This window comes from Sapajus apella, unplaced genomic scaffold, assembly GCF_009761245.1.
Source record: "Sapajus apella isolate SASKATOON/1434 unplaced genomic scaffold, GSC_monkey_1.0 scaffold54, whole genome shotgun sequence".
NCBI classification, from domain to species: domain Eukaryota; kingdom Metazoa; phylum Chordata; class Mammalia; order Primates; family Cebidae; genus Sapajus; species Sapajus apella.
Window position 1 is genome coordinate 11,253,872 of NW_022436994.1, and position 14,510 is coordinate 11,268,381.

Sequence of the window (14,510 nt, forward strand, 5' to 3'; positions counted from 1 at the left end):
GCTTTTATATTGTTCATTTTTGAGAGTTCTTTATATGTCCTAGATACAATGTCTTTGTCAGATAAGATTTCTAAATATTTCCTCCCCATCTGTGGTTTGTCTTTTCATTCTCTTAGTAGTTTCTGTCATAGGGTTAACATCTTTAAAGTTGATAGAGTTCTATTTGTCAATTTTCATGCTTTCAGTATGTCTAAGAACTCTTTTGACTAACCAAGGTTACAGAGAGTTGTGTTTTGCTTTATAAGTTTAAGGTTTTACATTTTACACTTAAGTATTTGGTTCATTTTGAATTCTTACTATTTTTTAGGTGTGGGGTATGAATGCTGACTTTATTTGCTGGCTTTGTTTTTGCAAGTGGGATATCCAATTTTTCTAACACCATTTATTGAAAAGATGATCCTTTCTTGATTGAATTGCTTTTGCAACTTTTCAATAATCACTTGGCTATATTTGTGGGAGTCTCTTTCTAGATTCTCTATGTTGTGCCTCTGATTTTTCTATCATTTTTCAAATACATTATTTTGTAGACATATACTGCCTTAAAATCAAGCAGTGTGAACCCTCCAATTCTGTCCTTTTTAAACATTATTTTGTCTATTTTCATTTCTTTGCCTTTTTATATCAGTTTAAGAATGTTTATCAATATCTATAAAAAAATTCCTACTAGGATTTTGATTGCAACTGTGTTAAATTTATAGATCAATTTCAGAAGAATTGACATTTTAACAATCTTCCAATTTCTGAATACCTTTCAACCCACAAACTTAGCATTTCTTTGCATTTATTTAGGTTTCCTTTGATTTATTTCATCAGTAGTTCAAGTTTTCAGCATGTAAATTCTACACAGATGCTAAGAATTTCCACATAGATTCTTTTTTTTTTTTTTTTGAGTGCTGTTCTCGGGAACACATAGATTCTAAGAGTTATATTTTTTGGTACTATTGTAAAACGTATTGATTTTAATTTTGAATTTCACTTTGTATTAAAGTATACTTAGGATTTGTTTTAATTAAGTACGCACATGCAGACATACAGACATGGAAATTTATTTCTCCTGAAGAGAGAAGTTTATACTCACAGAGCCTTAAAACAGGAAGCATGACATACCGCGCAGGGCCACAAGGGAGCTCCTGAGTCAGTCAGGAGGCAGAAGCAGCCGGGAAGAGCATGGCTCAGAGCTTCTATTTATTTTTATTATTATTATTTATTTATTTTATATTTTTCGTGAGACAGAGTTTCGCTCTGTTGCCCAGGCTGGAGTGCAATGGCACGATCTCGGGCCCACCGCAACCTCTGCATCCCGGGTTCAAGCAATTCTCCCGCCTCAGCCTCCCAAGTAGCTGGGATTACAGACACGTGCCACCATGCCCGGCTAAGTTTGTACTTTTAGTAGAGACGGGGTTTCTCCACATTGGTCAGGCTGGTCTCGAACTCTCAGCCTGAGGTGATCTGCCTGCCTCAGCCTCCCAAAGTTCTGGAATTACAGGCGTGAGCCACCACACCCAGCCAGAGCCTCCATTTAGTATCCCGTGGGAAAGAATGGGGAGGCAGGGCAGGCCAGTTTGAACAAGTCTAGGATTTGATAGATTCAATATTTCAGTGGCTGTGGGCTATAGAGGTGGTCTCTAGTCGTCCTGTACTTGTTCCTGGGAAGACTTAGGGCAAGGGAGATTAGCTTGTTGTGTGAGTTGGATAAAGGAGGTGGTTGTGGGCGTGGACTCTGGATTGGTTGGTTTACATATGAATGGTGGGCTTCATATCTCTAGGAATTAGCTAGCCCTGGAAGGGGCAGTTTCTTCCAAGCCTGCAAAACCCCTAAGATGTCAAGGCACCACAAAATATGGAAAATAAAAAACATAACTAAAACTCATTCACTGGTAGAATAGAAAAAAAAAAAAAAAGAAAGTGATTTGTGTGTGTATGTGTGAGTCTATTTATTATGTATCCTGTGACCGTGCTAACCTCATTTATTCATTCTAGGAGTTTTGGGTAGATTTCTTGGAATTTTCAGTGTTGTCTATGAATAGAGGATGTTTTATTTCTTGCTTTCCAATCTGTATGTCTTTTGTTTCTTTTTCCCACCTTATTTCAGCTCTCCTTTCTATTTATTGCATAGATTTTTATTTATTAATTAAATAATTTATTACTGAGCTTTTACTTTATGAGAGGCAGTGTAAATATCAATTACACTAAGCCTGTGGTCAAGTTAAACATGTACGTACAATATGATGCAGGTGCTAAGACAGAGATGTATTGTCAGTGTGAGAGGAGCAGCCATGCTAATACGGCTAGGAGGCTAGAAAAGCCTCCACTAATAGAGCTTTGAATGAAGAGCAGAAGTTTGTTGGGTGACCAAAAGACATCCTAAGAAGAAAGAAAAGCATACATGAAAAAGCAGAAGACAGAACAAACAGAATGTACTTGGGAAATGGTGAAGAGTTCAATTTAACTGGAGCAAAGAGAGTGGTGTTAGAAAGACTGGAAGCAAAGGTGTGAGACATACTGTGGTAGGCCAAACATGCCCTGCTCTAGCTGTTAGAATTAATTCAGCAAGTGCCCAAGTGCCGTGTGCGGTGGCTCACGCCTGTAATCCCAGTACTTTGGGAGGCCAAGGCATGTGGATCACCTGAGGTTGGGAGTTTGAGACTAGCCTGACCAACATGGAGAAACCCCATTTCTACCAATAATACAAAAATTAGCTGGGCCTGGTGGCACAATGCCTGTAATCCCAGCTACTCAGGAGGCTGAGGCAGGAGAATCGCTTGAACCCTGGAGATGGAGGTTGTGGTGAGCCGAGATCACACCATTGCACTCTAGCCTGGGTGACAAGAGTGAAATTCGGTCTCAAAAAAAAAAAAAAAAAAAAAAGAAAAGAAAAAAAGAATTAATTCAGCAAGTAATGGAGAACCCTAAAGAAACTCTAAAGATTTTTCCAGGAGCAGAAACAAGATTCATCATTTAAATACAGCAAAAGCCAGGTGTGGTGGCATGTACCTGTAGTTCCAGCTCCTTGAGAGGCTGAGGCAGAAGGATCACTTGAGCCCAGGAATTCAAGTCCAGCCTGGGCAACATCGAGAGATCTTGTGTCTTTTTGTTTTAATTATAAATAAATGAAAAATATGTTGTGAAGCAAAATTTACAGTGTGTAAATTTTACAAATTATTATTTGTAATAATTTTAGGTTATTAAGATAGGTTGACCAAAATTAAAATTTTAAATATAAACGGGAGATGTTGATAACAAGTGTCAGATGAGGAGGGCAGCTGGCTAATTTGCCCTCACCAACCTTTCCATCAAAATACTTATTAAAAAGCACAAGACAAAATTGACGCAGAAATATGAACTATGAATGCTTATCAACAATTTATCACATGCCAGAAAGATTCTCACTAATCCAATCAAAGTGTGTTTAGGCATTAAAACACCGCCAGATAAAAACAAACAAACAAAAAAGGAATTAGAAACAAATACCTTTAGAAAGGTGAAGGCTTCATTTAGGAACAGCAAGAGGGTGATGGTGAAGAGCACAGACACAAGAGAAATCACCTGGGTTTAAAACTTGGTTTGATTGTTTACTTGTTTGTATTCTTATGCAATTTATTTAAATTCAATTTTCTCATCTGTAAAACTACTTATGAATGTTTTTCACCGTAAAAATTGTTGAGATTTAAGTGAAATAACAAATGTGAAGTTTACAGCATTGTGATTAATACGTGGTAGCATTCAATATTCCTTGGCTCATTCCATCAGTAATGTTCTTTCCAAGTCCATTTGGAGATTTCAACATGCTGTAATGCATATGACTAAGTTTAAAAGTGTTTTGAGGAGAGTGAAATATTGAAATTTGTTTTTTAAGTTTTACCTAAAAAAATTTTTAAAACTAATTTACACAAAAGTAAAGTGGGCAAAATGTACTAAAAAACTGATGGATGATTTAAAATTTGTAATGTATGCATGAAAAATTCTTAAATAGCCCTATGACTCAATTAAGTGCAAATTAAATTGAGACACCTTTTCCATCAATTTAGTTGTCCTCAAAATTACACATAAAAAAAAAAAAATACTAGTCAGCATGCAGTGAGATTAGGACTTGTATTTCTCCTGGTAGGAAAGTAAATCATTCCAACGTAGCAGAAGTACAATTTGCATTTATGTCAAGGATCTTTAAACAGCTCCTGTGATTAAATGTAATGCATCAGTTAGTTATTGCTGCCTAACAAACCATCCCAAAACTTAGTTAACAATCATGTACTATTTCTCCTGAGCTACATAATTGTATAAATCCGCTACAAATTGCTGATCTAGTCCAGACTAAGCTGATCTCAGCTGGACTCCTTTGTGTGGGCAGTTGGCAGGTTTCCTGGGAGCTGGCTGATCCAGGACAACTTCATCTGGGACAACTTGGCTCTGTTCCATGTGGCCACTCATCCTGTAACAGGCTATTCCAGTCTTGTTTTCATAGCAGTAGGTGGAGCAAGAGAGAGAGAAGTATGCAAGGCTTCTGAGGTCTGGTCTTAGAACCAGCACACTGTCACTTCTACCATATTCTGCTGGCCAAACCCCATTATGAGGCCAGCCCAGATTCAAGTGATATGGAGAGACTCCACTCAATGATGGGAAGAACTGCAAGGTCACAGGGTAAAGAGCATGAATACAGAGAGGATGGAGAATTGGAACCAAAAAACCCAACAGTGTTGTCAGAAATAAAAGAGACAAGGCTGGGCATGGTGGCTCACACCTGTAATCTCAGCACTTTGGGAGGCTAAGGTGGGTGGATTACCTGAGGTCAGGGGTTCAAGATCAGCCTGATCAACATGATGAAACCCCATCTCTAATAAAAAAATACAAAATTAACTGGGCACCGTGGTGGGCACCTATAATCCCAGCTATCGGGAGGCTGAGGCATAAGAATCGCCTGAACCCGGGTGGCAGAGGTTGCAGTGAGCCAAGATCACGCCCTTGTACTCCAGCCTGGGCAACAAGAGTGAAACTGTCTCAAAAAAAAAAAAAAAAAAAAAAAAAAGGGAGAGAGAGACAAGAAAACCACACTGGCCAAAATCTGAGCAGGATTCTAACAATCACACCTTTGAAATGAAGGACTGAGATTATATTTTTGGACTATATATTACATGCTCTGACCTCTGGAATCTGGCATAGATCATACAATACCAAATGAGGTAGGCTAAAACTTTGAGCCCCCCTCCTGCCACATTTTCTTTGACCAACTCTGAGGCATTCACCTAAGCACACCAGGGGTCATCCTTCCACTGTGTGACATTTATCTTCTGATCTAGCTAAAAAAGTCCTTGCAATTGTCCCTCTATTATTCTTTCTATGCATCCGCTCAGATCTATATCTCACAGAATAGACATGATGGAGAACATAAGGGCCAGGAAGAGCTGCACTGCTCTCCGGAATGCTTAGTCACCCATGATGAAAGCTTTATGAGCTAAAATGGAGCCAGGACGAGGTAAGCAAGGAGTGAACACTGGAGCGGATGTGCAGACTTAAATGAAGCATGCTTTTCAAAAATATTGCAAACTGGGTTTTCAGTTTAAATAACCTATCCTCCCAAAGGATGTATACACCCTACCACAATCTGTAGACCCATGTTGCCTGCAAGGCACTGAAAGTTAAAGGAAACCACTCAAGTCAGCAGTGAGGAGGCTAAGAATGTTCCTCTCACCGCACACTCCAGGAACCTGGAGAACTCTCTGGCCATTAATTGTTTAAAATAAACAATTCAAAAACAAAAATGGGAGCACTAGAAGTACTCCTTATTAAAGAGAGAATATTGTTTTGAGAAATTAAAAAAAGATCATATAGATGAAATAACTTTATGCTATTTTTTAATTTAGAAGGTATTTCCTAGATAACTTTATAAAGCTGACAAAGAAAATATAAAAAGAAAAAAAATACCGATGAAGGTAGAGATACAAAAAGAAAAGAGAGGAACAACAAAAATATAAGAAAACTCTAGATACAAATACAAACTAAAAATTAGTATTGGAGACTGACAGGGAAGAAAGGGCACTGTAGAAAATAAAAAATTGATATAAAAGATAACCCTGAGAAAACAACCAAATTCCAGAGGAAAATGACAAGGAGATGAATAAGAGAAGAAATGTAGTACAGATAAAGGAGCCCCAATCTTAAAGCTCTGTTTTTCCCAGGGGAAAGAGGGAACACTTGAACCAAAAATAAAAAACAATCAAAACCTTTAGAAAAGCAAACTTTCCTGAGATGACGTAATCCTTGGGTCTACAAATCTAAAGAATTCTTAGTGTTCAAAAAAATAAATAAAAATCTTACATCTAAATATATACTAAATTTTAGATTATTATCAATACTAAAAAAAATATACAAGTGACATTAAACATATAGGAAAAAACAAAAGGATAAAAAACTGGCTGGACTCAGATTTCTATTATTCATATCAAATGCACTAAAACAACATTTGAAAATGCAAAATATTTTGTCAATAAATATTCTATACCTTACCAAGTTATTCAGATGGAAAAGCAATAGAAAGATTTCTCAAGCTATCAAGGAATTCAGAAACATACTACTCTTGTACCTTCCTAAAAAAAACTCCTCTAAAACATACATCGAGACAGCAAGATAGAAATAAAAATGCAGACATTCAGAACTGCAACTTATGTGTTTTGGCTCTGAGTCCCCACACAAATCTCATGTTGAATTGTAATCCCTACGTGTCATGGGAGGGACATGGTGGGAGGGGATTGGATCATGGGGACAGATTTCTCCCATGCTGTTTTCCCGATACTGAGTTCTCAAGAGACCTGGTGATTTAACAGTGTGTCACTTTCCACCTTGTTCTCTCTCTGCTGTCACCATGTAAGATATGCCTTACTACTCATTTGCCTTCCTCCATGATTACAAGTTTCCTGAGGCCTCCCCAGCCATGCAGAACTGTGAGTCAATTAAACCTCTTTTCTTGGCCAGGTTTGGTGGCTCATGCCTATAATCCCAGCACTTTGGGAGGCCAAGGCAGGAGGATCACTTGAAGTCAGGAGTTCAAGACCCACCTAGCCAACATGGTGAAATCCCATCTCTACTAAAATACAAAAATTAGCTGGGTGTGGTGGCTGGTGCCTGTAATCCCAACTACTCAGGGGGCTAAGGCAGATAATCACTTGAACCCAGGGGGCAGACATTGCAGTGAGCCGAGATCATGCTACTATACTCCAGCCTGGGCAGCAAAGCAAGACTCCCTCTCAAAAAAAATAAATAAATAAACCTCATTTCTTTATAAATTATCCATCTTAGGTGTTATTTATAGCAATATGAAAATGGACTAATATAACAATTGAACATGGAAACCAATTAAATATAGATTTTATTAGAACTTTGATAATAGAGTAACAAAACCAAATGTAAAAAAAAAACAATGCTCTTATTGAAGTAGAAATTATATATGGAAAATCATGATAAAGCACAACTGTAATTGTGTGTTGATAAATTGGGTGGATAAAGACAAGAAAATTGATGGTTGGGTGGGAGGTAATGATACACAATAGTCCTTGTTCTGATTTTCATAATTTAAAAAATATAAGGACTTAGTTGATTAAGAAAACTTTTTTGGAAAGCAGTTGTGGAGCATTATTAAAATTTGAAATATGCAAATACCCAGCAGTTTTACCTGTGAGACTACTCTGAGACAAAGCAATAGTAAAACAGATAAGTAAAAATTCTTGTGTACAAGAATAGCTATTGGAGTATTGTTTGTAATACAAAACCTAGCAAAAAACTGGGAAGGAATTAAATGTCCATTAATAAGGAAATGATACATATAGTCAAAGGAATTCTATGTAGCTATTATAGAAGAATGGAGGAGAGCTATATGAGCTGGTCTGGACAGTGTCCATATTTTATTTGTGAGAATGAAAAATTATAACATGATCCCATTTTTGTAAATAAAACATATATGATTGCATATTAATGGCTAAACATCTCTATATTGATTAATGCCAATATAAATATATTTTATGTCTATAAAATCATAGGTAAAATATGGGAAGGACAAAAACCAAACAGTGCTTTCCTCTGAGGATTAGGCATGGAAGAGGTGGAGCTCTTTTAAACCATTTAAATAGTAGAATATAAAACAAGATTTCAACCATCTTTTCAATCCACAAAATAGAAGCAAACAAATGATAAACTGTATTTGTGAAGACAGAGAAAGATAAAGATAAATTCAATAGAATTGATGTCAAACATACCATTTGGGTCTAATAATTGTTACCCTATTTAAAATAAATGGCTTAAATTCCCCTTCTAAAATCCCTGAAGTTACCCAAGCATGGTGGTGCCCAGCTGTGATCCCAGCTACTTAGGAGCCTGAGGTGGGAGGATCGCTTAAACCCTAGAGGTCAAGGCTGCAGTGAGCCATGATTGTGCCACTGTACTCCAGCCTGGGAGACAGGGCAAGACTCTGTCTCAAAAAGAAAAAAAACCACAAAACCCTGAAGTAGATTTAAAAACAAATATAACAATTTAATTCACACATATATATCATATATATACATATATTAAAAGTATAAAGTAAATTTAAGGAGATTAAAAAGGAAAAGTAGGCAGACTAGCAGACTAGGCAAAATAATACATTAAAATAGCATTTGCAACTCTTGACAAATTCAAGCTTTAAACATGCCAACAAATTGCATAATGAACAATTTTATATTGATATATTATCTATTTTAAAAAATTTCTTAATATTGGGTACAGTGGCTCACACCTGTAATCTCAGGACTTTGGGGAGGCTGAGGTGGGAGGATCACTTGAGCCCAGTAGTTCAAGACCAGCCTGGACAACACAGCGAGACCCTATCTTTACAAAAAATAAAAATAAAAAATTAGCCAGGGATTATAGCACAGGCCTGTAGTCCCAGTTACTAGGGAGGCTGAGGTGGGAGAATCACTTGATCTCAGGAGGTCAAGGCTGCCCTGAGCCGTGTTCACACCACTGCACTCCAGCCCAGAGGACAGAGTGGGACCCTGTCTCAAAAAAAAAAAAAAAAAGAAATAAAGAAATAAAAGAAAAGAAAAGAAGTTTGTAAAGTCAGAATGTGTAGAATAACCTTTATCAAGATGTGAACAAGTGTTAAGTGCAGAGAAATTGTTTACAAAATTTTTGGCGGGGGAGACTTCAGTAAATCTGAACCAATTAATACTATGTTGCACAGAGAAATTTAAATTGCATACTTAGAATAACATTATTGAAAAAAATAGTAGACACATATCACATATTAAAACATCAAAGTTATGTTTGATTTAATCAGCCAAGAAATATTTATGAAAATGGACTATATATAAGGCCACAAAGTAAACCTCCTGAGTGTCTAAAATAAAACATTTAATACTTCACATATTATAATAGATTAAAACATCTTTGCCTTTTCTCACATTTTCCTCCATAGGATAAATATTCTTTGACCCTTTCTTTCTAGTCCTTAACTGCAAAATCCCAGATCTTGCTGGTACATATTAGCCAGGTCCTGCACACCCTGCAGTGTGACATCTACTTTCTCTATCTTGGAAAATAGACAGTAATCACCAGTCCTTATGCTGAGACGTAACCCTAATTTAGCAGGACAGAGATAACGACAGGAGATCAGGGCAAATTTGACATAGGACAAGCTTCATCTTGTAAGATTCCTGCCTCACATGAGCCTCTATGAGGCCTCCAAGCAAGGAAAACTCACTTGTAGCAAAGGAGAAGAGCTGCTTCTGCTGGACTATGATTTTCAATGAAATTAAACAAATGTCCCACTTTTACGTTTTAGGGTCCCATTCTTTTCCTCCCAGGGACCTAACTTTGACATAGGCAACCTATTAAGGCTGTGTATTCAGTCTCTTTTGCAGCTTTACCACGCTCTGACAATAAGATCCTTGGTCTGATTTTCAGCAGCGTCTGCCTTGTCACTGAAAGATGTAAGGATTTCCCACAGCCCTGTCACAGAGACCTTCTGGCTTTTTAACATGCTGGAAGTGGATAGTTAGCTGATCTAAGCCTGTCATTTTCTCTGGCAAAGGATTCCAAAGCAATTAAGAAAACCCATTCAGGATGTCACTCCCTATGCATCTACAAAGATAGGATTATAAATTATTTTGTTTTATTGCCAACAACACACATCCAAAAAGGCATCCTTTTTCAGTTACCTGATGTTTACTCAAATAATGGTAGGCATTGAATATTTATTTGAGTCACTGAAAAAAATATGCCTTTTTAGATGTGTTATTGACAATACAAGGTCATCTGGGAACTTTCTATATGGTAGTTCTTGATATCTTCATGATTAGCTCCAATGTTCTAATTCCATGCTCTGGGGAAGTCCCGAACCTGCTAGAGAGTTATTTGAATTCCTGGTGTGCTCATATTCTCACAGTCATCTCTGACCCTGGACTACTGCTGCTTGCTATTGTAATGCATTGTGTTGACACATATGTGATGCTGTAGGATGCCCCGGTTACCCCCCGCTTCCTTTCTTTCTCCTGACCAAGAACGACAGAGTACTTTGACTGCTCTGTGACCCAACCAGCTGCATGATTTCCTCTGCAGGCTTGAACCAAAGTGCCTTGACTATTCCCAGGCACTGATAACGCTGTCTAGGTTTTTGCTCAAAACACTGAAAGACCAACCATCTTGCTAAACCTGTAGAAACTAGCCCCAGCCTGAGCCAAATTCCTTAAACCCTCAAATACGCTCCATAACCTTACCCCTACCCTAGCCTATCATTGACATACCTGGGTAGGACGTCTTTTGTCTCACTGTCCATTGGAGAATGCTACCGGCCTTTTTATGTAAGTTCTCCTAATATGTTCTTTAGATTGAGTACCCTGGCATTTGGTGCTTCTTTCTTTTGGAATCTCAAAGGGCCCCATCTTGGGATGGTTTGGGGCAGTTTCTTGAGGGAAAACTTCACTACCACTGCTTTTGGGATGAATCCAGCTGCAGGTTCAGCCAGACAGAACAGATACTGTTCTTTACCTACCCAAAAAGAAAAAAAAAAGACATAAACTGCACACAGAGGTATTTCTGGATGCTTGGGAGTAGGTTGTGGGGGAGGGGAGATGACATAGCACATGTTTACTGACTCAAAATCTAATCATGTGTTGTTAAAACTTTCTCCATCATCTGGCCACTGGAGCTTTGCCCCATCTCACGACTTCTTCCCTCTCCTCTGGTCCTAACTTCCTCCCACTAAGATGCCTTGGAAACCGAAATAGTTGTTCCTCCTTATTTTTATGAAGACATAAGCTTTCCCCTAACTCTTCCCCCAAGCTTTCCCACACATACCATTCAGCCCAGCAGAAAGTTGCTGCTGTTCAACTCAAGTCACTTTTGTTCTCAGATACAGATCATAAATAACAAAACTTGTTATTCTCTTATACTTTCCTAATTTTGACTCATTGTTATCCCCTTGTAGTCTCAGAGTGCACAATGCTACCGCTTTTACAAAGATGCAAGAGTACTCTTCTAATGTCAAGATCTACTTCTCCCAAGGTAAAAATTTTTACTCACATCCTGCCATGCTTTATTGCCTTATGTAGACCTAAAGTCCAGTTCCTTTTTTTTTTTTTAACTATTCTCAGTAGGAGTGGCTCATATATGTACAGGTGTGTTTTTCACCTTCTTTTACTCAGTTTCCCCATTCAAAAATGGGTATAATAATGTCTTCATAAGTTTATTATGAGGATTCAACAAATAAATATATGTAGGCACTTAGTGTCTGCTTACCACAAATAAGTTTCTAATATATGCTAATCATTCTGTTTTGATTATAATTCAGAATCCCCTAGTTGCCAAAAAAGTATAACATAATGCAGCAGAATGTCACTGATGTCAACAAGTGGCAGAACAGGGGCTGTTTGAAAAACTTCACTGTCAGTTTAAAATAGCACTTATTACAAAGTACTCCTCCACTCTCCAGTCCCATGTTTTATCTTTTTGTTTTTGGTTTTGTTTTGTTTTGTTTTTTTGAGGCAGAGTCTTACTCTGTCACCCAGGCTGGAGTATAGTGGCGCGATCTCGGCTGGCTGCAACCTCTACCTCCCTGGTTCAAGCAATTCTCCTACTGCGGCCTCCCAAGTAGCTGGGATTACAGGCATGCACCACCACAGCAGGCTAATTTTTGTATTTTTAGTAGAGACGGGGTTTCACCATGTTGGCCAGGCTGGTCTTAAACTCCTGACCTCAGGTGACCTACTCACCTCGACCTGCCAAAGTGTTGGGTTGTGTTTATTCACATAAGACTCTATGCCATACTTAATGTATTACCTCTCCAGCTAAAGACTAACAAAATAGACTGAATCTCATGTTTTTCTACACATACACACATGCGCTCGTGCACACGTGCACACACACACACGAGATCCATGTGACATCTTTCCAGCCATGCCTGCATACCATCCAGATTTCAGAGCTTCCTGTTGGACATGAAGCTCATTTGTGAAATCCCATTCGTACCCTGGTACAGTCATAATGGGGAGCCATTTTCCCCTTTTTCTTTGGCTTCAAGAAGTGACTTCAGCTCAACATTTGTCTTAGCCAAATGGGTAAGGCAAGCAATGTGTCTTAAATAGCATTCTTATAATTAGAAATATACATGCATAGATGAATTTTGGAATTTATGCCTTTTTTCCCCTGAAGAGCATAATTATCTAAAATCTGGGGGAAAATAGTTTGTGTTCACACCACCTTTTTGAAAAACACAAAAGAAGTCTCAACAAGCATTCTTGTTTTCTTAATTTTCACTTTGCAACCTAAATTTTGTAAGTTGGGTATAAATACAAAATGTAAATGGTAAGAAAAACTAGACAAATTTTTTGTCATCTGTATAATGGAGAAATTAATGCTTAACAAACAATGACAAAGCAATGAGTAAAAGGAAGAATCCCTTAGAGAAAGAAACAGAAAGAACAAACTAGTTATGAAAGAAGAATTACAAGTGACCAAGAAACATTAAAAAAAAGTTATACTAGTAATCTAAGGTAAGCAAATTTAAGATAATGATGGGTCTTAAAAAAAGTTTTAAGACTAGTGTATTAGTTGCTTCTCACATTGCTATAAAGAACTGCTTGAGACTGGGTAATTTACAAAGAAAAGAGGGGTAATTTATAAAGGAAAGAGGTGTAATTGACTCACAGTTCCACAGGCTCTACAGGAAGCATGGTTAGGGAGGCCTCAGGAAACCTAAAATTATGGTGGAAGGGGAAGGGGAAGGAGGCACATTCTACAGGGCTGGAGCAGGAGGAAGAGAGATCCAACTGGGAGGTGCTACACACTTAAATAACAACCAATCTTGTGAGAACTATATCATGAGACAGCCCTAGGAGGATGGTGCTAAATGATTAGAAACCACCCCCATGATCCAGTGACCTCCCATCAGACCCTATCTCCAACATTTCAAATTACAATTCGACATAAGATTTGGGTGGGGACACAGAGCCAAACCATATCCACTAGTCACATGCAGTAGTAAGAAGGGGTGAAAGAGTAGAGCAAACAGTTTGCTCTATAACTGACTGTGAACAATCAATTGAGGTAACCTGCTGCCTTCAGACCAGCCGGATCTTTTTTCTAAGAAATTTGTGGATACTAATGATAAAGTAAACAAAACTACCTGATTTTGGTGATGGTGCTGGAATACTACTACTCTCTTACAGCACAGAAAATGAGGATGAGTTGATTTAAACTTTGTAGAAGGCAAATTGTAAATGCTTTTAAAACCTTATCCTTTGACTCAAAAATTACTCTTATAGGATTTATCTTAGAAAGTTATCTAAGAAATATTTAGATATTTATTTCAGGTGATGCTTAGGGGTTATTTTTCATAACTGAAAAAAAATTATAAATTACCCACAAAAACAAAGTAGTACATTTGTTCAATGTAATATGGTATATTATTCAAATGGGCTATTATGGAGAAATTAACAATGATATTGTAGAAAGATTATGAATGATATGGAAAAATATTTATAGCATTTTAAGGGACAAAAAGTTAGAAAACTATCTCTCTATGTGTTTTTTTCTTAACACAATTCAAACATTCATAATTCTCCAAATTTCTTATCTAACACACTTTCCTTATTCACAGGTTTTCAACTTTTATTTAAAAGGAAAAAAATCTTGCCTTTAAAGCAAGCTTATCCAATCCATGGCCTGTGGGCTGCATGCAGCCCAGGATGGCTTTGAATTCGGCCCAACACAAATCTGTAAACTTTCTTAACACATTATGAGATTTTTTTTCTAATTTTTTTTTTCAGCTCATCAGCTATCATTGGTGTTAGTGTATTTTATGTGTGGCCCAAGACAGTGTGGCCAGGAAAGCCAAAATATTGGAAACCCCTGTTTTAAAGCAAAGATAGGACCTCTCTCAACTTCTATCATGACACCTACAAGGTTCTTGACTTACAGCCATGGCTGCTTCATATTCTCTCTTTCTCTCTCTCTCTCTCTCTCTCTCTCAATCTCTCTTGACCTGTCTG